This window comes from Lissotriton helveticus, chromosome 3_2 (assembly GCF_964261635.1).
Source record: "Lissotriton helveticus chromosome 3_2, aLisHel1.1, whole genome shotgun sequence".
NCBI classification, from domain to species: Eukaryota; Metazoa; Chordata; class Amphibia; order Caudata; family Salamandridae; genus Lissotriton; species Lissotriton helveticus.
Genome location: NC_136062.1, coordinates 398,996,970 through 399,018,011, shown reverse-complemented (window position 1 = coordinate 399,018,011; position 21,042 = coordinate 398,996,970). Strand labels below are relative to the sequence as shown.

General features: G+C 43.4%; 1 long non-coding RNA gene across 3 annotated transcripts in view; it reads left to right on the top strand.

Moving 5' to 3' along the window:
* Positions 1-21,042, top strand: part of LOC144826029 (uncharacterized) — a 335,744-nt gene that overhangs the window by 92,686 nt on the left and 222,016 nt on the right. For all 3 annotated transcript variants that reach the window (XR_013609674.1, XR_013609675.1, XR_013609673.1), the window contains one exon: positions 10,607-10,655. This is a non-coding gene — a long non-coding RNA (uncharacterized LOC144826029). The remainder of the gene's footprint in view (positions 1-10,606; positions 10,656-21,042) is intronic.

Here is a 21,042-nt window from a genome sequence, read left to right as displayed (position 1 = left end):
GTTTCCGGGAACAGTAGCATCAAGGCCTGGTTTCTTCAGAAGCGGCAGTAGCTTTGCCTGCTTCCATTTGATAGGCACCACAGCCGACGAGAGAGAAAGATTCACAATCTGGGTAACATCCCCACAGACAATACTGGCCACCTCCGAAAGTACCCGGGCAGGGCAGGGATCGGAGGGGGAACCAGATTTAAGGGACCGGAGAAGAGGCAAGATATCACACTCAGCCACCAACGAGAAGTTAGTGAGCCCTAAGTTGGCAGGGTATGCTCAGACGTGAGTCCCTTGCTCACTTTGCCACTGGAGTCAAGCAAGCCCGGCTGAAGAAGGCTGTAATGCCAGAAACCGGTCCTGGGAAGCTTGATTCCGGTCCAGGGAAGACATGGCTTGGCAGTTCGGGCTGGACTGTTCCCATGAGGCACAGGGTCAGACTGATTTGCATATAGCCATGTCTGAACTGGGGTGGCGGAGTGAGCTAAAGAACGGTGATGGATTAAACCCAGATCAGTTGACTGGGGGTGAGTGTTTGTATTGTCAACGCTCCGTCCATCACCACCTTTGGTTTTTCTTTGTTCGCCCTAAGTTGGCAGGGTATGCTCAGACGTGAGTCCCTTGCTCACTTTGCCACTGGAGTCAAGCAAGCCCGGCTGAAGAAGGCTGTAATGCCAGAAACCGGTCCTGGGAAGCTTGATTCCGGTCCAGGGAAGACATGGCTTGGCAGTTCGGGCTGGACTGTTCCCATGAGGCACAGGGTCAGACTGATTTGCATATAGCCATGTCTGAACTGGGGTGGCGGAGTGAGCTAAAGAACGGTGATGGATTAAACCCAGATCAGTTGACTGGGGGTGAGTGTTTGTATTGTCAACGCTCCGTCCATCACCACCTTTGTTTTTTTTTTTTTTAATCATAAAAACATACACACTCCTATGGAGTGCTTATGAAAAGTGCTGCGAGAAGCGCGAAAAGGCAGGGAACGGGGTAAATTCATGCACGCTCAGGGAGTGCTTTTAGGAAAATAAAATGCTTCCCGAAAAGCAGACACTTGTGGCAGGAGACAGAGACAGTCAAAGATATTGTAAAAAGTCTCTGCTTCAAGTAAGAGAATAAGACCAGATAACAGGCTAAAAGAAATAAAACGATTGAGTAGAAAACAAGAAAACGTTATTTGCCTTTGAAGGTCAATACGAACAGCCAATGCAATGGATGGATTTGCTTTTTAGGTCAGCTATGAATGTTTCCCCAGTTAGACTTTCATAAACAATCAGCTGCGTCCTCTGGAAGGCTGCATTTAATCTTCAATGGATTGATGAGTATTCAGACATTCTTTTGATGCAGTTTGACCCACTTTCCACTAGATGTCACTGCACAACAGCATAAACGAAAAGCAAATGTAATTTGGCACACAGTGTTTGGACTGTCAGTCCGAACCTCTGCATATCAGAGGGAACTGCAAAAATATGGTAACTCTGATCCAGGACCTAAAGGCATAGGGGGTGGGTGTCACTGTCTTACAGTCAGAGCTATGGATATAAAGCTACGTGTTCTAGCTTGATGAATGGTTATTTGATGTTTAATTCAAGGGGTACTTCTTAACAAAAATACACAAAATATGACTCATTTTTGTTCACCCATCACATAATGCCCCCAGTGGTCGAAGTGGGAAAAGAAAGTAGGGGAACTGTGGGCGGAGCATCAGGGGGCGGGAATAATCTGAGTGGGCGAAGTCAAAGGTGTGGCTAGAAAAAGCAAAACATCCTAATTTTTAGTATGTTTGGCATTTCACTGACCAGTTACAGCTTATAAAGATTATTTAATGCAACCAATAGATACACGTTTATTTGAGGTTTAATATGAGTTATTGACAATAAAATACATTTACAATGTGGGATACGTTTTCAATCATAGAATGTCAAAAATACGCATATAAGTGGAATCATAAGCCATTTGTGTCCAAGCCATGCAGTTTCTTTCATCAGCACTTCTCCCTTTTTCTTACCACTTCTGAACATAAAATGCGGCTATAAATTCTACGACAGGAGGCCCCACGTGTTGGGGAGCACTGTTGATTACATCATTCTGTGCCACTAGGTCAATACAAAATTGTATTCCTACATTTTTTACATGCTTCACGCAACATGTCTTGAAGCCAGCAGTAGATGCTTCTTAGTTTCCTGTTATTGTATCTAGACATAGACAACCCAAACCTAATGGTTTTGCAGATGCTTTTAGCAGTATCAGATGAATGAGATACACATTTATTAGTAGTTAGTAGTTTGTGTAATTGCTACTCGAGTTAGTTAGCAATGAGAATTACAAAAGCATCAACTCTGAAATTATGAGACTCAAACATAGAGTAGAGTTCAAGACTTGCAAAGCGGCTTTGCGTGGCTTTTAAAATATGACTTGGAGCTTTGTGTTGTGCATGTACCACGTTGCATGGAGCAAGGATGGCGCAAGGCCCTTGTAAACATGCCCCTTAGTCTGGTGTGCATGCATATCCTGCAATGCCAACCCCTGGTGAGTTGCATCAGTACTGCTAGATCAAAGCCAATGGAGGCACCAATGAGTGAGGGGGACTGGCCTCAAGGGTCATGTGACCTCAGTGACACATTCACTGCAGCTCTAGGGTGTGCTGCTTTTTAGGCCTGCCTGCAAGACTGGAGGTGAACTTCAGTATGGATTGTGGTGGACAGGCCTTCAAGGTGCTAAGATACCAGGGTTTCTAAGGTCTAGCTGGGCCCTCTAAGGTCTAGTAGGGGAATGTGCTCCCTCAGGAGAGTGGTCTTGTGGACTAGTCATGAAGGCCGAACCAGGTTCCCCACATCCTATCCCCCCGGAACACCCTTCTGCCCCACTGAGAGAAACTTTCACTGTCTTCAGCTACAACCCAATTCTGCCCCATTATAAACACCTGGATGTGATTCAATTCAAATTATGCATTGCCTGAAGAAAAATAACATCCTGGAAAAAGCAAACACTCATAGGGAATGCAAGATTATGTAAAGCATGCGAAATATAAGCAGGAGCAACATGTTATCTTAATGATTTTACACTCATTGTTCAGAAATCAATAATTTTTGTCTCAAACGTTGAGGACATGAATACAAGGCTCCTCCTGTACACAGGTGTGCCCTTGTTGCATTCCTGGACAGCATGGACATGGTTAAGCAGGGCTCAGAAGAGAAAGGGACTCTTCAGGAGAATGTGATCTGACTCACGGAAACCCACCAGGAGTCCTCCACATTCATGTCAGCCAGCTAGCTGCTCAAAAATAGGCATTTTGTATTCAAGTGTCCTGCAAAGGATACCTTTGAACTGTCTGGCTTGGCTAACTCTTCTACACACAAAAAACTTGAGAGAGATCTTGACAGTAAAAGGCAAAATTATATTTTCATTCGGGAAGTGAACAAAAAGCAGTAACCCACTGAGCTATCCACATAAATTATTGTTCTTTGATATGCATGGTACACGTTCTTTGCATCAGGCATATTAACCCTCTGCACTACCTTAAATGCGTTAAAACAGCTAATAGACAAAACTCCCTCCCATCTCTCTCTTCAGGTACATGGATCACCAGAGTTATCTTGAAACTTTTATTGTTGCCCGGAGCCTGCTAAATATACAAGGAACTTTGCAGTAATTAAAAAAACTCTAGCACTACTACAAAACCGGCCACCACTAACTAAATCGACCCCCTATCCTTCCAGACACCCCGGGAAACGTCTGATGTATGGTACGGCCAGTCCGGCCCAGTTACTGTAAAGCCTTTTTAAATGCACTATTGTAGATATGTATGCTTATTTGATCTAAACGTCATGGATCACTATTAAGACACAGATTCTTTCTGAATATCCTTTGAATTGGGTTCCTGTGTGAATTATATCAATCAATCAATCAATCATAGCATTTGTATAGCTCACTACTCACCCGGAGGGTCTCAAGGCGCTTGGGGGAAGGGGGGGGTCTGCTATTGCTCGAACAGCCAGGTCTTGAGTTGTCTCCTGAAGGCGAGATGGTCCTGGGTCAGCCGAAGGTGGGCGGGTAGGGAGTTCCATGTCTTGGCCGCCAGGTAGGAGAAGGATCTTCCTCCGGCGGTGGCTCTTCAGATGCGTGGTACGGCAGCGAGGGCGAGGTTTGTTGAACGTAGCTGGCGGGTGGGCATGTAGAAAGTCAAGCGGTCGTTGAGGTACTTGGGGCCCAGGTCTTGGAGGGACTTGTGTGCGTGGGTGAGGAATCTGAACGTGATTCTCTTGCTGACGGGGAGCCAGTGCAGGTCCCTCAGGTGGCCGGAGATGTGGCTGTGGATACACTTGAGCAGTTTTGTACAAAGCTTTCTGCACAACATATCATCACAAGAAGGCTTCTGGGTAGACCTCTGAGGTAAGCACATTAATGTTATTCCTAAGGAACCTCCCACAGGACTACTTGCCTTTTTGACCTTCCTGTACATTTCCTGCCTATGCTTTACTGTGCAAACATCTTTTTGGCAGAGAAGCCATAATACTATCCCAATTTCTACTAGTCATCTCTCATATACAAAGGGACCAACCGTTGACAAAACTAATCTGCAGTTTAGCTATTGATGCCGATTCTGGTCGGTGCTTGACACTTTTTAAGCAAAAACTGAGAAGATCCAGCTTTCCCATTATTTACTTAGAACTTTGGAACATTAAATACCTTTCTGCCATCTGTATGGTGCACCTTCTTTGCAACAGGCATATTACCCCTGTGCGTTACATTAGATGAGTCAAAACACAAAACTGCCAATGAACAAATCTCCAATCTATCTCCAGCAGGAAGATAAACAATCAGAGATATCAGTCTTTACACTTTTATAGTTGCAGAAAAACTACTGGGTTTACAAGAAACTCTGCAGTGAGTTATGTTTTTTTAAGAGATAGTCATTTTGTTGCACAGTTCTGCTGGTTAGGTCGAGCCTAGAGCCAGCGCAAATGCCATGCTCTTCAAGGCTTATTGTAGAGGAGTACGGAGTAGAAGCTCTCGAGTATGGAGTAGTAGAAGCTCCACCCACTATCCGCCCATATTTGCCATTGGCTTATGTCATTGTCCACCCTATATGCTGGTTTCAGATTTGTCGATAGGCTTGTTAGTCCCTCCTTAGTACCGCTTCCTCTCCATTTGTCATCTTCCATGGCGACTGACCCCTTTACTTCATGTGTTACATGGTGGGTGTTATTTTAGACTAGGAGCACTATTTTCGTTAATGAGGTTCTCCCACTCCACGCAGGACGTGCTTTGCTGTATTCTTTACCCTACCCCGTCCCACCCTCCAACCCGTTGTCCGTGCTTTTCACTCCCCCCTCTCTCCCATTGTCTGTGCCTTTCACTCCTCCCTCCCTCCCGTTGTCCGTGCATTGTCCATGGCTTTTACTCCCCCCTGCCCTCCCTCCCGTTGTCCGTGTGTGCTGTCCATGCATTTCACTCCTCCACCCTCCCTCCTGTTGTCCGTGCTTTCACTCCCTGCCCCCTCCCGTTGTCCGTGCCTTTCACTCCACCCCACCCCCTCCCATTGTCTGTACCTTTCACTCCCGCCTTCCCTCCCGTTGTCTGTGCCTTTCACTCCCCCGCCCTCCCGTTGTCTGTGCCATTCACTTCCCCATCCCCAGTTGTCCATGCCTTTCACTCCCCCGCACCCTTCCATTGTCCGTGATGCCTCTCCCCTCCCATTGTTCGTGATGCCTTCCCCCCCCTCCCATTGTCCGTGATGCCTCCCATTTGTAATGCAATAGGTCTCGCGTAAATACGAGACCTATTGCACTCCAATTGCTTGTATTAAAGAGTTTGCGTCCTGTTTACACGTGGCTATGACCTGCTCACAGCGGCAGACACACAACCAGAGGGCTTTAAAGCACATTACATGGTTACCAGTTAAGGGCATATTTCTTTGTAACAAAGACACGTTAGCATTAAATGGTTTCAAGGTCGTTTGATTTTTTGTTTATGAACTTTAAAATTAACTCTTATTAAGGAGTGTATATTGCCGTAAACTTCAATTACTTACACCCTTTTTGAGAAATTGCGTGTAGCTGTGCAAGCATGACTTTATATTTAGCCTGGAGCACATTAGAACAGCTTTGTACAAATTCAGTTCGATAAGAAATTTTCTATTTTTTTCCCAGACAGCTGCAAATTCATAGTACAAAACAACCATTTGAGTCTTGGCGTCACTTTAACATATAGTGGTATGGGGCAGTTCACAGTCCTTAAGGTTCATTAACTTTGTCTACTTCAGAATTCTTTATTGCACAAGATAACATCTTTGAGAATAAAGCGTCAAGCAGCCTGGCTGCTACATTCTTGCAACAAAGTTTTGTTTCAGTCTTCTCACCTTGAGGTGGTAACTCTGTGATCTATTAAAACACGAATGTACTGTGTGATTTTGTGTAAACAGGAAAGAAATTAACATTTTAAATGCTTTTTAAAAGAATTACATTTATTTGTTTGTTTTCAGTATCTGCGTTACGTTTTGGGATCCTGGTAAGTTTGTGGTCTACACACATTCTTGGAAGGGCTTTAAACAAGCATTTGCAATGCAATAGGTCTCGCATTTGCAAGATTTTGAGCTACTGGCATTGTAAATGACAAACCTTTTATCTATATGTTCGTTTTGAAAATAGAGAAATAAAAGGCATTGTCATTTACAATGCAAATAGCTTAAAATTTCATAAATGCGAGAACCTATTGCATTGCAAATGCTTGTTTTGTTACTGGGTTCTGATTTTGCAGCACTGCCGCAAAACCAGTCCCCAGTTACAAAACCAGCCTCCCACCCCTCTAGCCTCTTGTCCCATGCCCGGTATGGCCAGTCTGACCTTACTGCCGGACCTATTTGTTTTCACAGCCAGACCCTGGATGGCGTCTGAAAGGGGCTCCCGTGTTGGGGGTCACAGAACTCGTGCTGCTTATACACATTTTTTTTTTAAAGGTCAACAGTATGGTGCAGATTTACAAGCCCCTTGCACCTCTTTTACGCTGCTCTTGTGACGCAGCGGCGGCGCAAAAGATGCACCATGGTGCGGGGTATTTACAAAATTTACAAAGTGACGCATCTGGGAGATGCATCACGTTGTAACGCCCTGTAGTTGAAGTAGGCGTTTCCTGCGCAGGGGGGCTTTCCGGCGCAGGAACGCCTCCCAAAATTGGCTGAGTGTAATCTACAATTTTTCACTCAGTCACTTTTGAGCCCATGCTGCGTCACAACCCTTAGCATTGTACAGATAGGGACCCCCAGAGCATTGCTGGAGCTGCGTCGCATTGCAACGCAACTCCAGCAATGCGCCGCGTTTACGGCACAGATGCATCACGCATCTGTACCATTTTTGCCCCATGGTGCGGCGCATCCATTGTGGCGGAGCCGCGGTGCACAATAACTGGCGCATCCCTGCTGATATGCAGGGATGCGGCAGTTGTTGTAAAACTGCTCCTATGTTTATAAAAGACCACATCCCTGAACATTGACAGAGCAGCCGTACACAATAAATCTAATAACATAAGACACATTAAATAAAATAACATAAGAAGAAAAGCTGAGTAAGACATTAAACGTTTGTAAAAAAAAAAATGCACCAAGGTATTCTTTAATTTTCCCAACTTACTTGATGTTTATTTATGAGCGAGCATGGAGTTCAGAGGCAGTCCAGGGTCCTCTTGCAGACCCCAGTGCGGAGAAAAGAGCAGAGCTGTAAAGGAGGGGCTGGGGACCTCTGGGCAGGCACGCAGAACAATATCCAGGAGATGCTGGGTCAGCTGGGTACCTGCCTTCCTCCTATTTTCCAGTTCTGGCTGGATGGAGAGCTAATTTGCAGCCAGCCAGCTGATTCCTCACTGAATCCCTTTTCTTCTTTTTCAGTAGGTGGTGTCTGTCAGTCTGGGTGAGCCCGAAAATAAAGGGCATAGTAGGTCAGGGCGGGGCCACCAAAGCTTCCTGATGTGACTATTGTTTTGGTCACAGTGGGGTCAGCCAGGTAGCGTCGGCTGTAAATGAGCTGTTAATCACTGCACAATTAGAGCCATCAGAGGTAGCAGTTTTTCCACTGACAGCCCTTTCAGTGTTGTTTTTCAGGCTCCTGTCCCCAGATACAGAGGGGAAGGGGGAGGAGGTCGTGGGCACTGCTGAGGCCTTCCACGATATGCACCAAACAGAGGACACGGCTGAATGATTAAGGCAGCTATCATTTTAATATGGCCCATTCCTGGGGCTCTTTTTTAATAAAAAGAAGCAGGGGAACGGACTGTATCAAATTGAAAAAGTAGGGGCACGCCATGCCCTTCCGATCCCACCCACTTCGACCACTGAATTCCCGAAATAAGCACACAGGTGGAACAGCGTAATGCCATTTTTCATGCCTCTTAGTTTGTCCTAAGCTCTACAACTGCTTGTTTTTGCAAATTTAGTTTTGGTGTGTGTTACGCTATGTATAGCTCACTAATCACCTGAGAGGGTATCCAGGCTCTAGGACAGGTATTAGCATATGTAGTGCCAGGTCTTCAGCTTCTTGCGGAACTCAAGAAGTGAGGAGGAGGCTCTGATGTGTTAAGGGAGGTCATGTAAAAACAACAGTAGATGGACAGAATGCAGAACAATGTCATACATTCACCCCAGTACAGAGATCTGGGCCTAAATCCATTGTTTTTTTGCTCACCATGCCCTTCCAGTTTGAACCCAGCCATATGCAAATCAGTCTTGACCCTGTGCCCCATGGGAACGGTCTAACCCGAACTACCAAGCCAGGTCCTCCCTGGATTGGAAACAAGCATCCTAGGACCAGTTTCGGGGTGTCACCCCTTTTCAGCCAGGATAGCTTGACTCCAGTGGCATGGAGAGGACGGGACTCACGTCTGAGCATACCCGTCCCACTCAGGGTGACAAATGCAAAAACAACAGTTGATGAGCAGAATGCAGAACAATGTCATACATTCACCCCAGTACAGAGATCTTGGCCTAAATCCATCGTTTTTTTGCTCACCATTCCATTCCAGTTTGAACCCAGCCATATGCAAATCAGTCTTGACCCGGTGCCCCATGGGTACAGTCTAGCCCGTACTGCCAAGCCAGGTCCTCCCTGGATTGGAAACAAGCATCCTAGGACCGGTTTCGGGGTTTCACCCCTCTTTAGCCAAGATAGCTTGATTCCAGTGGCATGGAAAGGACGGGACACCTATCTGAGCATCCCCGTCCCACTCAGGGTGATAAATGCAAAAATAACTGTTGATGGACAGAATGCGGAACAATGTCATACATTCACCCCAGTACAGAGATCTGGGCCTAAATCCATTGATTGTTTGCTCACCATGCCGCTCCTGCTTGAACCCAGTTGAGTGAGGTCGTTCCATGTCCATGCAACAGCCGACATTACATTTTATTAGATTAAAGAGCATTGACATTCTGTTACACGGTGGTGTGAGTGCATATTCATACCACTTACACAACAACGGCAGGATGAAAGGAGTGAAAAGGGATTGGGTTTTCCTGCCTCCATTAGGGTAAAAGGTGTGAGATTATCCTGCCTCCATTGGGTGAAAGGTGTGATTGTATCCTGCCTCCATGAGGTGGTGGATGGTGTGAGGTTATCCTGCCTCATGAGGTGGTGGATGGTGTGAGGTAATCCTGCCTCATGAGGTGGTGGATGGTGTGAGGTTATCCTGCCTCCATGGGGTGAAAGGTGTGATGTTATCCTGCCTCCATTGGGGTGAAAGGTGTGAGGTTATCCTGCCTCCATGAGGTGGTTAATGGTGAGGTTATCCTTCCTCTAGAGGGTGAAGGGTATGATGCTATCCTGCCTCCATGGGGTGAAAGGTGTGGGATTATCCTACCTCCATAGGGTGAAAGGTGTGATGTTATCCTGCCTCCATGGGGTGAAAGGTGTGATGTTATCCTGCCTCCATGGGGTGAAAGGTGTGATGTTATCTTACCTCCATAGGGTGAAAGGTGTGATGTTATCCATCTCAATGGGGTAAAAGGTGTGGGTTATCCGACCTCTATAGGATGAAAGGTGTGGGATTATCCTACCTCCATAGGGTGAAAGGTGTGATGTTATCCTACCTCCATAGGGTGAAAGGTGTGGGATTATCCTACCTCCATAGGGTGAACGGTGTGATGTTAGCCTACCTCCATAGGGTGAAAGGTGTGAGATTATCCGACCTCCATAGAGTGAAAGGTGTGATGTTTTCCTGCCTCCATGGGGTTAAAGGTACCCACAGCATCACATTACCTGGGGAGTTTGATTTATGTTTGTCTCAAGTGATCCTGTCTCCTTGGTTTAGAGGGGCCTCTCTCTTTCCGTGTGAGGTGATCTGAATTCATGGGTTGGCAGTCAAGGGCAGCGGTAACAGTGTACCAGCACTGCTGGTGCCAGGATACATACGCTACTGAGTGGATCTTACTGCACAGCACTTTAACCCCCTCCGTGTACTTGTGTTGTATCACACATTACTACTGAAGAGTCTTTGCGGGGGTTCATGTTGTATCACACGTTACTACTTAAGAGTCTCTGCGGTGGTTCGTGTTGTGTGTCCTCAGATTGACAGACCAAGATGAACGCCCTCTGCTTTTTTTCTTCTAAACCTCTTTGTGTGTTTCTTCCTCCAGGGATGAAATCTACATCGCCCCCTCTGGAGTTCAGAAGGAAAGGATGGAGGTGAGTGCCTGTGAAGGTGTGATGTAGGTGGATGGATCTCTTGTCACTTTCTAAATCTCTCTCTCACACACACACACAACAACCAATCATCAAAGTACATACAACTTGACTTATTTCTATTAAACCTTTATATACTTTCCTTCATTCATCATGTTCTGGTAGTTGATCTGTGTGCCCTTCATATCATGACATTCAACCAGCAGCTTTCAGGAAACTAAAAAAGTACCATGGAAACCACTATAATCAACATTTTGAAAATTGTCGCTTTGACCGTGAAAGTTACTTGAGACTGATTGTAGAACTCATTCGTGACTGCCGAAATGTGAGATTGGAGATGTAGGCTATTTTAACTCACCTCACCGTAACACTATGTATCACTTATCACTACTATACTACCAGTTGGTCTACCTCTGGGTGGAGGATAGCATACCAAAACAAGCATTGAAAATGCAATAGGTCTCACCTTTTATTAAGTAAAAGCCATTTGCTTTGCTATACAATACTATCAGCAAAGCAAATGGTTTTAACTTAATCAAAGGCGAGACCTATTGCATTTTCAATGCTTGTTATTTGGAGGGCTGGGCAGTGTGTCTTGATACCCCTCTCATCCTAAATAGGGCCACGGATGAGCTCACAAAGCGCCCCTTGTGAGCTCAAAAACCCAAATTCGCCCCATCAGACACACCAAATTTGCAAGAAGGGAAAAAATGCCAAAACCTTGTCTTTTTTCCATCCATTTTTATTCATGCGGTATCGTGAGGCAGTCTCCGCTTGTCACATTACCGCTGCGAACTTGTATAATTATAATGTCATTGCGGAACTCACTGTGAGTAAAAACGAATGGCAGCAAGTACTTCAAATCCCAGAATTCACTGCAAGGGATCACGTGCTACCAAGCACATACGAGACTGCACTACTAAACACAGCGGAGACTTCCTCACGATACCGCATTGCCATTTAGCCCTAGAAGAAAGTGCAGACAGCACTGAAACGCGTCGGCTTACAGGAAAAATTACGGGAGCTGATTCGCCCACTACATGCAATAAATGGAAGTTTTGAAACTTGCCTGCTGTCGAGTGCTCCTTTGCTGCAGAGCCTTTGGAAGAAAACACATATATATATATATATATATATATATATATATATAGCAATCTGCCTTGAAGACTGACAGCATGTATAAGTGTTTGAATGGAGGATTTAGCAGCAATGTGATTGACTGTCTAAGTGACGGATTTAAAGTGTCTCACTAAATATATGGGATAGTGATTAAACTTTGTGAATACCTGTATCAGTCTATCTCTTGTTGTGTAAACTACTACATAAGTTGGGTATTAGCTATGTGAAAGTCTATATTAGTTATTAATTAATTAAGTGAGTATTTGTATGGGATAGTGAACGAATGTGTGTGTGGTTGGGTGGGAGGTGTGTGACTGTCCAAAGATGTGTAAATAGTTGATTTAGTAGGTATATAAGGTTAAGACTGCATGTGGAAACAGTTGTTTGGGTGAGTGAATCTCTATATGGGTGTGGTGATGAGTAAATATATTTCTCAATGATACATGTCCAAGAAACTAGAAATGTAAAAAGCAGTGTATGTGACAGTTGTTGTATATAAATAACTGTACATAAGACTCAGTGATTGTATGGGTGACGTATGGATAACTATATACTTGTAATAGTGATTTTATAACATACTAAGTATGAGTTACTATCTATGTCAATAAATAAAATGGTGTTTGTGTAAGTGTGTAGCTTAGTAAATATAAGTATGATCAACTGTTTGCATAAGTGAGTAGAATGACTGCATAAGTGAATAGGATGTGTGCTGGTGTGTAATCTTGATGTAGGTGTATAAGTATATTTAATAGTGTTCTATTGATCTTTGTTAGCATGTATGAGTGAATCTATAGGTAACTGTTTAGATGTGTGTAGATATAGGAATCACTGAGTGGGTTTTAGAAACCTATACTGGTGTGTCAATGGTTTCAAATATGCTACTTCATATTTTATAATGAGTATCGAAAGGTTATGCTACTGTATGATGAGGTGTATCAGTTTGTCGCATGGATGATGTCACCAGTGATGTCATTTGAGATGTCATCAGTGATGTCTTCAGTGATCTCACTGACCATGTCATGAATGATGTATTATGTGACATCATCAGCAGTATATTGCGGGCGCGCGAGTTATAGTTAGTACAACTAACTATAACGGGGGAATTTCAATGGTTTTGTACGACTGAAATGTCCAACTAACTATTACACCCCTAAAACCTGTGTTTTTTTCAGTGAATTTCTTAAGTTTTTTTAAAATGCTAATTCCTAACTATAACATGTCTGAAACCTATGGTTTTTTCAGTGAATTTCAAAGGTTTTTTAAATGCTAATGCCGAACTATAACATGTCTGAAACATATGGTTTTTCAGTGAATTTCAAATGTTTTGTAAATAACAATTTTTAAATGTATTTATTGTTATTTTTATTTATTTTTTATACTGATTTTCTACATTTTTTTTAAACAATTTATTTTTAGATATTTTATTTTTTAAATTACATTATAATTACATTATACATTACATTACAAAATATATTTTCTCAGAATGAATTACTTTAGTTTAAATACTTTCCAAATAGGCAATTGTCTTCTAAGTACAGGAGTTACAGTTGTTGTAATGCGCGACACACTTTCAGACACAATGCAACATTGAGCTCAATGTGAATTTCTAGTCAAATGCAATTAGTTACTTTATGGATTACTTTTCTAACCACAGGACTGGATCCTAGATTCAGTCCTTGGACATCTCCTGTAAACAGTTAAGTAAAAGCGTTTTGGTTACAGTAGTGATTTTTAAGGAATATTATTGTATTTTAAAATTTGCCACTTAGAAACTTTTTCACATAGATTCACCAATGTTATCCTATGGGAGGAAATTCACTTAGTAGGTAAGTAGTGTTAACGTTACTTTTACCTACTCAGTGGTGGTTACTGGATCCAACACGGGGGCATCTCCTGTAAACAGTTGATAGAATGCGTTTAAGTCATGCTGGCAATTTTTAGGGAATATTTTTAGTTTGTGAAAATAGACACTTAGAAACTTTTCTTGTGAAAACCAGACAATGGATTCCTATGGAAGGAAATACAAGTACGGTTAGAATTACTTTTCAAGATTAGTACTGTGCTCAAAGAAGCAGCACTGAGGTCACTCCTGATAACAGGTGAGTAAATCGGAATTCATAGTTCGGCTGATTTTAGGTGAATATTTTGAAGTTCCGAAACTCCACACTTACAAAGAATTTCCTAATGAAACCACTCGATGTTACCCTATGGAAGGTAATTCACTTAGCAGGTAAGAAGTGTTATCGTTCCATTTTCCTACTCAGTGGTGTATCCTGCATCCAGCACTGGTGCTTCTCCTGTAAACAGTTGAAAGAATGTGTTTAAGTCATACAGGTGAGTTTTTAGGAATATTTGTAGTTTGTGAAAATAGACACTGGATTCCTATGGAAGGAAATACAAGTTACTGGTAAGTATGGTTAGAATTACTTTTCAGGGTCAGTGCTGGGCTAAAAGAAGCAGCACTGAGGTCACTCCTGATAACAGGTGAGTCAATCGGAATTTGTAGTCCGGCTGATTTTAGAGGAATATTTGTACGTTTCAAAAATCAACACTTAGAAATCTGCTGAAAACCCCACAATGGATTCCTATGGGAGGAAATACAAGTTACTGTAAGTACGCTTAGAATTACTTTTCAGGGTCAGTGCAGGGATAAAAGATGCCGCACTGGGTTCTCTCCTGATAACAGGTGAGTAAATCGGAATTCGTAGTTCGGCTGATTTTAGAGGAATATTTGTACAATAGTGAAGGAAGGAAGCGGAGTCTGAAGTGACATGTGTGCAAACACGCCCTGTGGCGCGTTTTTAGTTGCGGGATTAAGTGCCCTTGAATCCTGAGGTCCCCTGGGGGCCATCTAGCCCACCAGGTACCTCCAGTAAGCGCCAGGAGTCTGCGTTGCAGAGAGGCATTCAGAGGCCACACCCTTTTTTACAACACTCTGCAACGCAGCTCCGTGGCGCTTACTGGAGGTAGCTGGTGGGTTAGTTGGCCCCCAGGGACCCTCAGTACTGACAAGAAATTAATTCCCCAACTTAAACCGCGTCACGGGGTGTTTGCACACATGTGAACTCAGGCCTCTCCCCCTCCCTTCACCACTGTGCAAACGCGCCCCGTGAAGCGAGAGCAGGTTTCCCTGCTCTCGCTTCAATGAAGCAAAGCCGTTTTCAATGGCAGGGTGGGAGCCGCGAGGCTCCCGCCCTGCCGTTGCAAACATCAGTGTCCCGGGGGTGGACACCCCGGGACACTGCAGGAGCCGGCCCTGGGGGTTGGCGGGCCCCCCTCCCACATTCCTTTGAAGCCCTGGGAGGTGGCAGTCCCCGGGGCTGGGGAGGCCTCAGAGCCACCCTACCCAATTTTCTTAAGCCCCGGGGGGTGGCGGTGCCCGGGGCTGGGGAGGCCTGAGAGCCACCCCACCCATTAGTTTCAAGCCCAGGGGGGTGGCGGTCCCCGGGGCAGTGGGGGGGGCCATGAGCCCCCGGCATACTTTAAATTCTTGCCCCGGGGGGATGGCGGTCCCCGGGGCTGGGTGGGCCTGAGAGCCCCCCACCGAATTCAAAATAGCCCCGGTGGTGGTGGTCCCCGGGGCTGCGGGGGCCCCCGTGAGCCCACCCGCGTACATTATAATCGAGCCCTTGGGGTGGCCATTTTGAAGAAGCCCCGGGGGTGGCGGTCCCCGGGGGCTGGGGGGCCCCTCTGGGCCACCCATTATAATAAAGCACATTGCCCCCGGGACTTAGCCCCCCGGGGGCTAATTAGCACTAATGCAGGCTTCAGGGGGTCCTTGTAGGATCCCCCGAGCAGGCCTAGGGTGTCAGGGTGTTTCTACCCTTCTCCCTTTTTGCGTTTTGCGCCTTTCTTTTTTTTTACTTGTGCCCCCGTTTTACCAAAACACAAGATGGCAGCCAACACTTCCTGGTTTGGAGTGTTGACAGACAGTTGATACCAATTAGCATGCAGCTCGTGCTCGTAAAGCTACGCGCATGATCCTCGGAGGATACGCGTACCCTACTTCGTCCATAGATATAGCTATGATTTTACTTTTGATTTTCTCAGTAACTACTGCACAGATTTACACCATTTAACAGAAAGCGTGATCTGTGAATAAAACTCTACCTTTTTGCCAAATTTGGTGTAATTCCGTTCAGCAGTTCGGGCTGTAGACGCGGCTAAAGGTCCCTATGGAAAATTGCATTGGGAAAACACGTTTTGGGACCCCCATTTTTTCTCGCCCCCCGCTTGACAAATCACTTCGAAACTTTCAGGATAGGAGCGGAGCAGAGCACCCCATCTTCTTGAAGAATTTTGCGTAGATTCGTCGACCGGCGCCAAAGTTATTCCAAATAGAATGTTGCGGATTTCCTATGGAAACTCAGTCCTAACTATAACTACCTACTGGCGACCGCCAGTACGTAATATATAACACATACATATATATATATTTATTGGGTTTTTAATAACTTTTTTATATTATTTATTGTTAAGAGATGAATTGTATTGATGAATGATATACAGTCTACTGATCTCAGGGATCTGAGAAGTTCCTTATATCGTGATGTCTTTATCTTTTATGATGAATGGTATTGCACTTTATTTCTCGCACTCTTTGCACACACATTTTACTCTCACTTAGCACTTTATTGTCTACTGATGTTTTGAGCTAGATTTGCACATAATGTTAAGCCTATGAATTACTTCAGGCTTACTACATTGAGGCTGTATCAATTGGTACATTGCTTATATCCAAGGTATTTCGCATTATTGGTTCTGTATTTATACAGTTAATGTTTTTGAGTTCTGTGATGTATGCATTTACACATCATTATTACCTTTGTAGGATCTATGCCTAATATTTGGATTTATCCAGAAATATGATTTTGTGCGGTTCAAATTGATTTAACATTCAGTGGTAGTATTTTTTCACTGTTTACTTATCACATGATACATGATGTCACTGTGAGGGGGTGTCTCTCTAACACTGCATAAAAAGCATTTAGTCTATTACCATGTTGCAGCGTGATCAAGGGCATAACTTGCCAGAAACGCGTAGCTGATCTCTGTGGATTAAATAAACTACTTAAGCTGATTCGTTTGTAGTTCGTCTCCCTTGTTTGCTGGTGTGCGAGGCTGTGACCTGAGACGCCTAGAAATTCGAGGAGGAGCTACATTGGTATATATATATATATATATATATATATATATATATATATATATATATATATATATATATATATATATATATATATATATATATATGTATGCATGCATTTATATTTGTACTTATATAGATTTGCAGCTATATATATATATATATATATATATATATATATATATGCATCTATATCTATCTATCTATCTATTTATCTATATATATATATCTATCTATCTATTACCTACTGGCGGTCGCCAGTAGGTATATATAGTTAGGATTTTTTCCCTATGGGATTTTTGAAAATTCTATGTCTAATAACTTTGGCGTTTGTGGACGGAATTGGCTGAAATTTTCAGGAAAATGGCACATGTTGTTTCTGAGCAGCCCCTGAAAATTTTGGGGGGGTTCGTCAAGGGGGGGCCGAGAAAAAAGGGGGGTCCCAAAACGCGTTTTTCCCATGTTAATTTCCATAGGGCGGTTGGCCTCACTTTTAGCGCGAACGGCTGAATGGATTTGCACGAAACTTGGCAAAATTGTAGGGACTGGTAGCCCGATGTGCCTTTTGTAGGTCTCAATATATGTGCTCCAGTGGATTTTGAGAAATTAACGTTTACAAAAAGATATATATCTATAACAGCGTACTGGGCAGCGGCCCAGGACGCGTACTTTTCGCGCAACGGAGCTTTGTGAAGCGAAGCTGATTGGTTCTCCGGCGTCTCAACATTCCAAACAGTCCGTAGCGGCCGCCATCTTGTCTCTCGGTAGGATCGAGAGACAAGAGGAGGCGAAAGCGAAGGGGCAAATGACCATAAGGGGGAATAGTAGATCCTCGCTGACCCCCTAGGTTTGATGTGGAGGTTTTAAAAGGGCCCCGCGGGGCAAAAAAAAAAAATAATAATAATAATCGAAGGGCTGAATGGATTTGCACGAAACTTGGTAAAATATTAGGGACTGGTAGCCCGATGTGCCTTTGCTAGGTCTCAATATATGTGCTCCAGTGGATTTTGAGAAATTAACGTTCAAAAAAAGATATATATCTGTAACAGCGCTCCGCTTCGCGTACTTTTCGCGTTACGGAGCTTTGCGAAGCTGATTGGTTCTCCGGCGTCTGTCAACATTCCAAACAGTCCGTAGCGGCCGCCATCTTGTCTCTCGGTAGGATTGAGAGACAAGAGGAGGCCAAAGCGAAGGGGGAAATGACCATAAGGGGGCATAGTAGATCCTTCCTGACCTCTTAGGTTTGATGTACCATTTTGCCAAGTTTGGTGTAATTCCGTTCAGCCATTCAGGCTGTAGACGTATGTAAATGTCCTATGGAAAATTGCATGGGGAAAACACATTTGAAAGTGTTGAAATTTAGAACCAATTAAAATGTTACTTTGGTTTTGTATTTGTGTGTGATGAAAGTTAATTGGTTATGTATATATGTCAAATGAGAGGAAACCACAGCCATTTTGTGATACTACTGTCTGAGGTACATTTGTGAGGAATTTTTGGTGGTGAATTTCTGGTGTTTGATTTACACAGTACTAACACTTTTCCTACTTTTAAAAAGGTGAGTTGTTAATTTGTAAGGGGAACTATGTTGTACACTTGAAGATAATTTGAAAAATGTTTTCTGTTATTTATTTGCAGTCCTTCTGTTATACTAAATACTTGATAAAGTTAGTTTTATATTATGTATTACTAAAAACGATAAATGAAAGTGATTATTTTTTTCTGCAATTTACAGCAAGCAATTTCAAAATAAAATGGCTCACAATGAAGAGACCGTGGCAATTTCTTTTGAATTGTCCACTACATTGATTGAAATTGAGAGCACCAATAATGAAACATTGTCACAAGGAGGACATGACTTGTATGATTCCATTAGATTGATTGAAATGGACAGCACCAAGAATGAAATATTGTCACAAGGAGATGACTTGAATGATTCCACTACGTTGATTGAAATTGAGAGCAGCAATAATGAAATATTGTCACAAGGAGGAGATGACTTGTATGATTCCATTAGATTGATTGAAATGGACAGCACCAATAATGAAATATTGTCACAAGGAGGAGATGACTTGAATGATTCCACTACATTGATTGAAATTGAGAGCACCAATAATGAAATATTGTCACGAGGAGATGACTTGAATGATTCCACTACATTGATTGAAATGGACAGCACCAATAATGAAATATTGTCAGAAGGAGGAGATGACTTGAATGATTTTTTTGATCAATCTCTTGATGGCGAATTTATCGAGTGTTTGGAGACCATAGAGTTACAAGAATCATTATTGCAGACTTTTCATGAGGACATTGCTGATGAGGACATGTTACTAGTTCTTTCAAATTTATATTTAGAAATCAAAAATTGTTTGAGACATTATTCATTTTTATTTTTAATTTATGAGGTTGTAGCGAAGTGATTGTAGTATAAAATGAGACTTATAGTATAGAGTGCAACATTTTTATGTTACATGGTAAGTTTACTCATATTTACTTCCCTTCTGCCACTATATTATCTCCAATGTGTATTTGACATCTCTTCTTCATCTCCGGCCTCCTTTCTCTCACTGTGTGTCTCCGATGCATCTTATCGCTGGTATTTTGTGTAATTACAGAAGAGAGTAAAATAAAATAGTTCGGAACGTGAAAAGGGGGCAAAGTAGAGTACTCCTCACCCCCTAGGCCTTTTTAGGCGGTCCCAAAAGGATCAGTTTCTGCTTTCCTGAGAGATTATGGTATGAGTTCCATATACCACAATAACTTGCATTACAACATGCAAGATATCTATCTCCTATTACCAACTTTTGGAGATATTCGCGCTAAGCGCGAATATCTCCAAAAAGTAACACCTGCCCTGAGCAGTTCTTAGCCATGTTATCCAATGGGAGGTGGATAACATGGCTAAGAGCATTAGCTCGGTAATGTATGAATATCGCTGAGTTTTTAGCGATATTCATGCATTGCGGCCGTTTATTATCGCATTTGTGATAAACCTTGATAATAGCAAGGTTTATCTTCGATAATTTCTGACGATGCTTAGCGGTAAAAAATTCGTTGGTAAGCATCGTTAGCGATAAATATCGCTTAACTTTGGTAATATGCCCCAACGTCTGTTAACGTTCGATTCGAAGGAAATGAGGAAGTGTTGAAAAACATTGTCTGCGCCATCTTGCCTTTTTTGAAATGCCACACTTTTGTCGTGCACGGCAGCCATTTTAGATGTCTTGACCAGACCCACTCTCTGCACGCTGTCGATTCGTAGCATGGCTCCTCACCCTCGCAAGCATCTTCCCCAGGCACTGGTCACCCCCGCTCTCTGTCTTATGCATGGGCAATAAACCTCCCCCCATCTGCGCTGCTCTTCCCTGAGAATCACACTCTGTGCCCGCCCGACACCTCCCTTTCGCCCTATTCACTACCGCACCCTCTGACACTCCTCTTCCTCTGTGTCCGATTGTCCAGGCTGGTCCTAGGGTATCAGCTAGCCCTGCAGATGTAGTTTATGGCCCCAGCTGTAAAGAATCACCCCTCTTCAAAGGAGTTATAGTAGATCAAGGCCCACACCCGATGAGATCCGTCACACCACACGTGTTCCTACTATCTGAAAACTATCCTGTATTGTGATTGGGGAGGGGACCGAGCCTGAAGCGGAAGATTCCAGGAATGACTCTTTGTACATCAAAGATTTTACAATTATGTGTCACATTAAAAATATATAGCACTCCAACAAAGTAGTAGGAATATAAAACTTTAATAACATATAAATATATACAACAAAACAAAAACAGTAAAAACATTTAAACAACGAAGAGACCGTGGCAATTTCTTTTGAATTATCCAATAGATTTATTGAAATTGACAGCACCAATAATGAAATATTCTTGTCAGTAGCGGTCTGTTGTGCGAATAGTTCCAAGGCAGCAGAACGCGCTGAAATCTAGATGGCACGAAAGTGATGTCTAGCAAGTTGCCGCCCAGCACATAACGGCGTGGGGCTCCGCGGGGGTGAGTGAGTCCAGTAGGCACCACAGCTATTCTTACCGGCATTGCAGAATTACTGCTGGGGACAATGCCTGTGCTGTAGCAGGGTCACAGCAGAAACAAAAAGGATTCTGTTGAAGATGT